Raw genomic sequence first — 6,487 nt, 5'->3', positions numbered from 1 at the left:
GGTCTCGAACTCTGAACCTCAGATGATCCGCCCCTCCTCAGCCTCCCAAAGTGCTGGGATTACAGGCACGAGCCACTGTGCCCACCTCTGCTGTAATATTCTATAAGGCTCATATCTATTGTCCCTTTCCTCCAGGAAGCCTTCCATGATAGCCTGAATCAGTTCCTTTAGCCCCACACAACATTCTTGACTATATCTCTGGCATGGATATTTTTTACTCTGCCTCATGATATAGACAACCTTATGTACGGAGAGCTCTCCAGAGCTCATTTGCCTCTGTAAGTCCTCCTCAGCCTGTTTTCATGCTCATGAGGGTGGCATGAAATGCTTGTGTAGCGAATAGGTACAGTACAGACCAAACTAATTGAGCTTAGCAGGAATCCTGCCCAAGGAAGAAGAGACAAGCCCAAGCAAATCCCAGCTTTGGGCTGGATGGAACCAGTTTAGAGAAGAGCGTGAGCTCTGGCCAAGAGAAGTGGGGAGGAGGACAGGGTTCTTCCTGAAGGCAGCTCCGATGTGGTCTCCATGACAATGAAGAAGAGTCCAGTGGGTCTTTAAGTTGGTACTGGGCACTTCGTGGCGTGGGGCCTGTCTAGGGGTTCCAGGGTCCCTCCAGCTCTGAGTTTTTGTTTGTTTTGTTTTGCTTTTGACAGAGTTTCACTCTTGTCGCTCAGGCTGGAATGCAGTGGCTCCATCTCGGCTCACTGCAATCTCCACCTCCCACGTTCAAGCAATTCTCCTGCCTCAGCCTCCCAAGTAGCTGGGATTACAAGTGCCTGCCACCAGCCCTGGCTAATTTTTTGTATGTTTAGTAGAGACGGGGTTTCACTATGTTGGTCAGCCTGGTCTTGAACTCCTGACCTCAGGTGATCCACCTGCCTTAGCCCCCAAAGTGCTGGGATTACGGGCGTGAGACACTGCGCCCGGCCTTTTTTGTGTTTTTTTGAGAAACAAGAGGGTCTCCCTGTGTTACCCAGGTTGGAGTGCAGTGGTGCCATCATAGTTCACTGTAGCCTCGAACTCTTGGCTTCAAGCAATCCTCCCACCTCAGCCTCCCAAGCAGCTGGGACTACAGGCATGCACTATCATGCCTGGCTAGTGTGTGTGTGTGTGTGTGTGTGTGTGTGTGTGTGTGTGTCTGTTGTGGTTTTTATAGAGACAGGGTCTCACTATGTTGCCCAGGCTGCTGGTTCTGAGTTCTTATATTCTTCTGGAGGGCCCCTGTCTCCCTGGTGAGTAAGTGCCCCTGCCCCATTCCCAATCCTCCCCAGCCCTGGCAGAGGCTGAGGAGCCTTCCTCCTTCAGGCTAAGAGAAGATACCGTTGCTGTCACTGACCTCTGATTGAACGTCCAGGCTCAGAGCAGTGATATTTCCAAGGGGAACATTTGCCTCTTACACCACTGGAAGTAGTTGGGGAGGAGGGAATAGAGGAGCTGGAGGTTTCTGTTGGGAATCACATCACAATAACCAACATGTACTGAGCCATGCCCTGCTGTAAGTGCATGACCTGCATTAACCCATGCAGCCTCACAATGAGCCCATGAGGTAAGTATTAGGATTGTCATTCCCATTTTACAGATGAGGAAACAGAGCCCTCACAAATACACCTCTACCCTAAGGGCACCCACAACAGACTCAGACTGAGGACACCCCAAACAGACTCACAGACATGCAGACACTTTGAAGGTGCATCAACAGGCCAGATGGAGGCCACACCTGAGCCAGATACATACATGGACCTTCTTGGATGCAGGATGCTCACAGTCCCCTCCTGGACACACAGCTTCGTGGACACATGCAGCATACTCCCTGACACCCTCCTACACATTTTTGATGGGGGTTGCACAGATGAATGCTTCTTTCCCCACTAGTAGATTGTGGGTGCTGAACTCTGACCTGTTTCCCAGGAGCCTAAGTTATACAATGTAAATGTGGGGTTTTTATATGCAAATGTTCATGTAAAGGCAGGCTATGGCTTGCTCTGGAGGCTGGAAGATCAGAGCACTGTGATGAGTAGGAAGAGAAAGCTGTTGGATTCACCTGGATCAGACATCAGGATGGCTCAGGAGCCATCAGAGAAGCAGGCTTTCCCCAGGGCAGGTTTCAGAGAATGAGCCGAGGGCTGGATTGGGTTCTCTGGGTTAGGTTAGCTGGGGACATCCTGTGGGTGACCTGTGCCATGTGACTGTGAGAGGAGGATGGAATTATCTTCAAGGCCTGGCTTCCTCATGGTCTGGAAGAGCTGAGTTTCAGAGCCTTAAAGGGGGGAACCCATTGGGGTAGCCTTGTGAGACAGCTCTGCAAGAACAGATGGATGAGATAAATAGAGTCAAGTAATGTCCTGTGTCCCTTTAGTATCTCCCAGACTGGAAACACTAGAGGAATGAACCAGACAGGGGTCTGATGGTAGGGATGGAAGAGGGGGAGCCTGGGGTTCTCCCCATGGGCTGGTGAGTCAGGATGATCAAAAAGCACCACTCTCTGACTTCCTTTTGTCTTGTGTCACTGTCCCCCTTTCACATTGCTTTCTCTAAACTGCAGGGCTTCTGAATGATGGGTGCATGGATATGTACTCCCAAAATTAACTGCCTGCGCCAAGATGCCTGATGCCTGTTTTTCTTTTATTTATTATTTTTTAAATTTTTTTCCAGTTGTTAAACTATCCTTTATTGAAATATTTTCCTTTGTGCCTATTAACTAGCTGGACATTCCACAGCACCACTGCTGATGTCATCTATGATGTCATGAGGGTGGCAGCCATCAACATTACAGCCCACAGACTGGGCAGTCCCCCAGATTTCTTTGTGATTCCAGAAAGTTCTCTGGCTAAAGATAGGTGCCATATCTGTTGAACAATGTTGACAATCTCATTGAAAGTGATATTCCTGCTGTGTTTAATGTTTTTCTGTTTCTTTCTGTCTCTTGCTGGTTCCTTGAGGGCTTTGATGATCAGGGCAGAGGCAGAAGGCACCGCCTCAATCTGGGCCTGTCTGTTCTGAAAGGTCAGTTTTACCGTAATCCTCAGGCCCTTCCAGTCACCCGTTGCCTTGGCAATGTCATCACCTACCTTTTTTGGAGACAGACCCAGGGGGCCGATCTTGGGGGCCAGCACAGAAGTGGCAACGACTTCACCCCTGGTGCAGCTCAGGTATACGACTTTGATCTCGTTGGGGTTGAACTTCAGCGGCGTGGTGGAGGTGGCTGCTGTGGGATGAACCCGGATTTGGGATGACCTAAGAAAGTTGCACCTTGGCCTCCTCCGAGCCGAAAGCCATTTATTGATTTATTTATTAAAGACGGGGTTTCACCATGTTGATCAGGCTGGTCTTGAACTCTCGACCTCGGGTAATCCATCCGCCTTAGCCTCCAAAGTGCTTGGATTACAGGCATGAGACACCACGCCCAGCCTATTTATTTTTTAATGTTATAAAACTAAGAAGATTTTTTTTGGGGGGAGACGTGGGGACAAAGTGTCACTATGTCACCCAGGCTGTAGTGCAGTGGAACGATCAATGCTCATTCATTGCGGCTTCGACCTCTTAGGCTCATGTGATTCTCCCACGATCAGCCTCCTGAATAGCTAGGTGTACAGGTGTTCGCCACCACAACTGGCTAATTTTTAAATTTTTTTTGCAAAGATGGGGTCACACTGTGTTGCCCAGGATTATCTCAAACTCCTGGGCTCACGTGATCCTCCTGCCTTGGCCTCCCAAAGTGCTGGGATTATAGGCATGAGCCATTACACCCAACCTCGTTTTTTTTTTTTAAATCATAGATGTCGTTACCAATATCTTGTCAATATATATTCCCTTCAACATGGTTGGAAAGGCATCACTTTTGGAGAACGTGCTGGGGAGGGAGGTAAAGCAACTACTTCCCTTGTTTGTCTCCATCTTCTATTTAGCCTGAGATCTCTCTGGAGACTCCAAAGCAATGGGGCTCTCCTTCAGCCTACTAGCTGGGAGTATATTGGGCTAAAGAGGAAGCACTCAGATAAAGCTGATGTCTTGCTTGATTCCTAGGGGCACCCTGTGGAAGAGGAGAGCAGTCTCCATAGAAAAGTCCTAGAGGAGGACTCTCTTTCCCTTGGGTGGTGCAGGGATTGGACATCCTCAAGAATCTTGGGAGAAACAGGAGGAGAAGATCAGATTGTCCCAGCCTGACTCCTGAGGGATCTCCTCTGGCAGACAGAGCTGACGGAGCTGCAATTAGGAATTTAATATATATATTTTTTGAAACAGAGTCTCACACTATTGCCTGGGCTGGAGTGCAGCAGTGCCATCTCAGCTCTCTGCCTTCCTGGTTCATGAGATTCTCCTGCCTCAGCCTCCTAAGTAGCTGGGGTTACAGGTGCCCGACACCATGCCCAGCTAATTGTATCTTTAGTAGAGACGGGTTTCACTATGTTGGCCAGGTTGGTCTCAAACTCCTGACATCATGATCCACCCACCTCGGCCTCCCAAAGTGCTGGGATTACAGGCATGAGCCACTGTGTCCAGCCTTTCATTTTAATATTTTTAAACAAGGCTAAATAAATGCATCCTCCTTTCTTCTGGAATATTGTCTCAGGAGGAAATGTTGGAGCCCAGTGCTGGAAGGGCAGCGACCAAGGGTGCCCCAGGGAGAGCAAGTTTTATTTTTAGAAGGTGCTGGTGACTTTAGCTTTTCATATTTGCTATTTGCAGCAGCTCAGGGCTCCCTCCAAAATGCAAAGGATTGCTTGTCCTGTTCTGTCTCCCTCTGTTAGATTTCAGCCTCTCTGCTTCTAGATGAAGCGCCCCAGCTCAAGGACAGGCACTCTCAAAAAGCTGCAAGATACAACATTTTCTTTTCCTTTTGACTTTTTTCCCTTTCTGTCGAAGAGAGACAAACGGACAAATGTCAGGAGGCTGAAGAATGAGAATGGAATTGGTGCCAGTTGGGGAGAGTCCAGGATGCTCCCCTTTTTAATTAAGGACGGACTTGAATTATGAGGGGCCACAGTGCCTGCTGGGTGGGGCTCTGCTAAGGGAGAGCAATTTCTCTCGTTAAAGATTAAACACCGCTTATTCCACTTAGCCTCTCCTCAGTCCTCTGAGAGTATCTATATTTGCTCTTGTCGTCAGGAATAATGGGCAACTGAGTGGACGCCCCAGTTCGATAAGGCAGGGACAGGGACAGCTCTGTCAGAGCTGGCAGAAGCCTGGGGACTTGATTCTTACCTGAATCTTTTTGGGAGAATTGTGGTAGTGGGTAGCGAGGATTCCTGGTTTTATTACTGAGGGTTCCTTTTTTTTTTTTTTTGAGACAGAGTCTCACACTGTTGCCCAGACTGAATTTCAGTGCAGTGGCACGATCTCAGCTCACTGCAACCTCCGCCTCCCGGGTTCAAGTGATTCTCCTGTTTCAGTCTCCTGAGTAGCTGAGATTATTGGCCCACACCACCACACCTGCCTAATTTTTAAATTTTTAGTAGAGATGGGATTTCACCATGTTGGTCAGGCTGGTCTCAGACTCCTGACCTTGTCATCCACCTGCCTCGGCCTCCCAAAGTGCTGGGATTACAGGTGTCGCCTAGCTATTTCTGAGATTTTTTTTTTTTTTTTTTTTTTCTGGGACGGAGTTTCGCTCTTGTTACCCAGGCTGGAGTGCAATGGTGCGATCTCGGCTCACCGCAACCTCCACCTCCCAGGTTCAGGCAATTCTCCTGCCTCAGCCTCCTGAGTAGCTGGGATTACAGGCACACACCACCATGCCCAGCTAATTTTTTGTATTTTTAGTAGAGACGGGGTTTCACCATGTTGACCAGGATGGTCTCGATCTCTTGACCTTGTGATCCACCCGCCTCGGCCTCCCAAAGTGCTGGGATTACAGGCGTGAGCCACTGCGCCCGGCCGAGATTTTTTTAAAAAATTATTTTTATTTTTTTGGTAGAGTCAGGGTCTTGCTATGTTTCCCAGGCTGGTCTTGAACTCCTGGCCTCAAGGGATCTTCCTGCCTTGGCCTACCAAAGTGTTGAGATTACAGGTCTGAGCTACCACATTGGCCTTGATTTTTTTTTTTTTTTTTTTTTTTTAAAAGATAGGGTCTCGCTCTGTCACTCAGGCTGGAATGCAGTGGTACAATCTCAGTAGGTACATGCCACAGTGCCCAGATAATTTTTTTTTATTTTTTGTGGCGTCAAGGTTTTGCCACGTTGCCCAGGCTGGTCTCTAACTCCTGAGCTCAGGCAACCATGCCCTGAGCCCCCGCGCCCAGCCTTTTCGTTTTATATCCAAAACAGAAACTCTTCGCTCCAGCTAGTCCCTGACTACCCTGAGGCTGTAGGGCTTTACTGAAACTCAGGGAGCTGCTGCTGTAGATTTATTTCTCCTGTTGATTCTCATCTATCTTGCTGGCGACCCCAGCCCAGATTTATCTGGTAATTTACAACCATGGTTGTTAATTTATGATCTGGAGCCACTGAGCCCAGAGCCCAGGAAATGATGTTCCTTCTGGGCAGGGGAG

General features: G+C 48.7%; 1 pseudogene; it reads right to left on the bottom strand.

The window, feature by feature from the left end:
* Nucleotides 1–2,648: 2,648 nt before the first annotated feature.
* On the bottom strand, nucleotides 2,649–3,272 carry LOC116552505 (annotated as a pseudogene).
* Between the last annotated feature and the right edge of the window lie 3,215 nt (nucleotides 3,273–6,487).

This window comes from Sapajus apella, unplaced genomic scaffold (genome assembly GCF_009761245.1).
Source record: "Sapajus apella isolate SASKATOON/1434 unplaced genomic scaffold, GSC_monkey_1.0 scaffold12, whole genome shotgun sequence".
NCBI lineage: Eukaryota > Metazoa > Chordata > Mammalia > Primates > Cebidae > Sapajus > Sapajus apella.
Note: the sequence above shows the minus strand (reverse complement) of the source record. Positions and strands in the feature narration are given on the sequence as shown.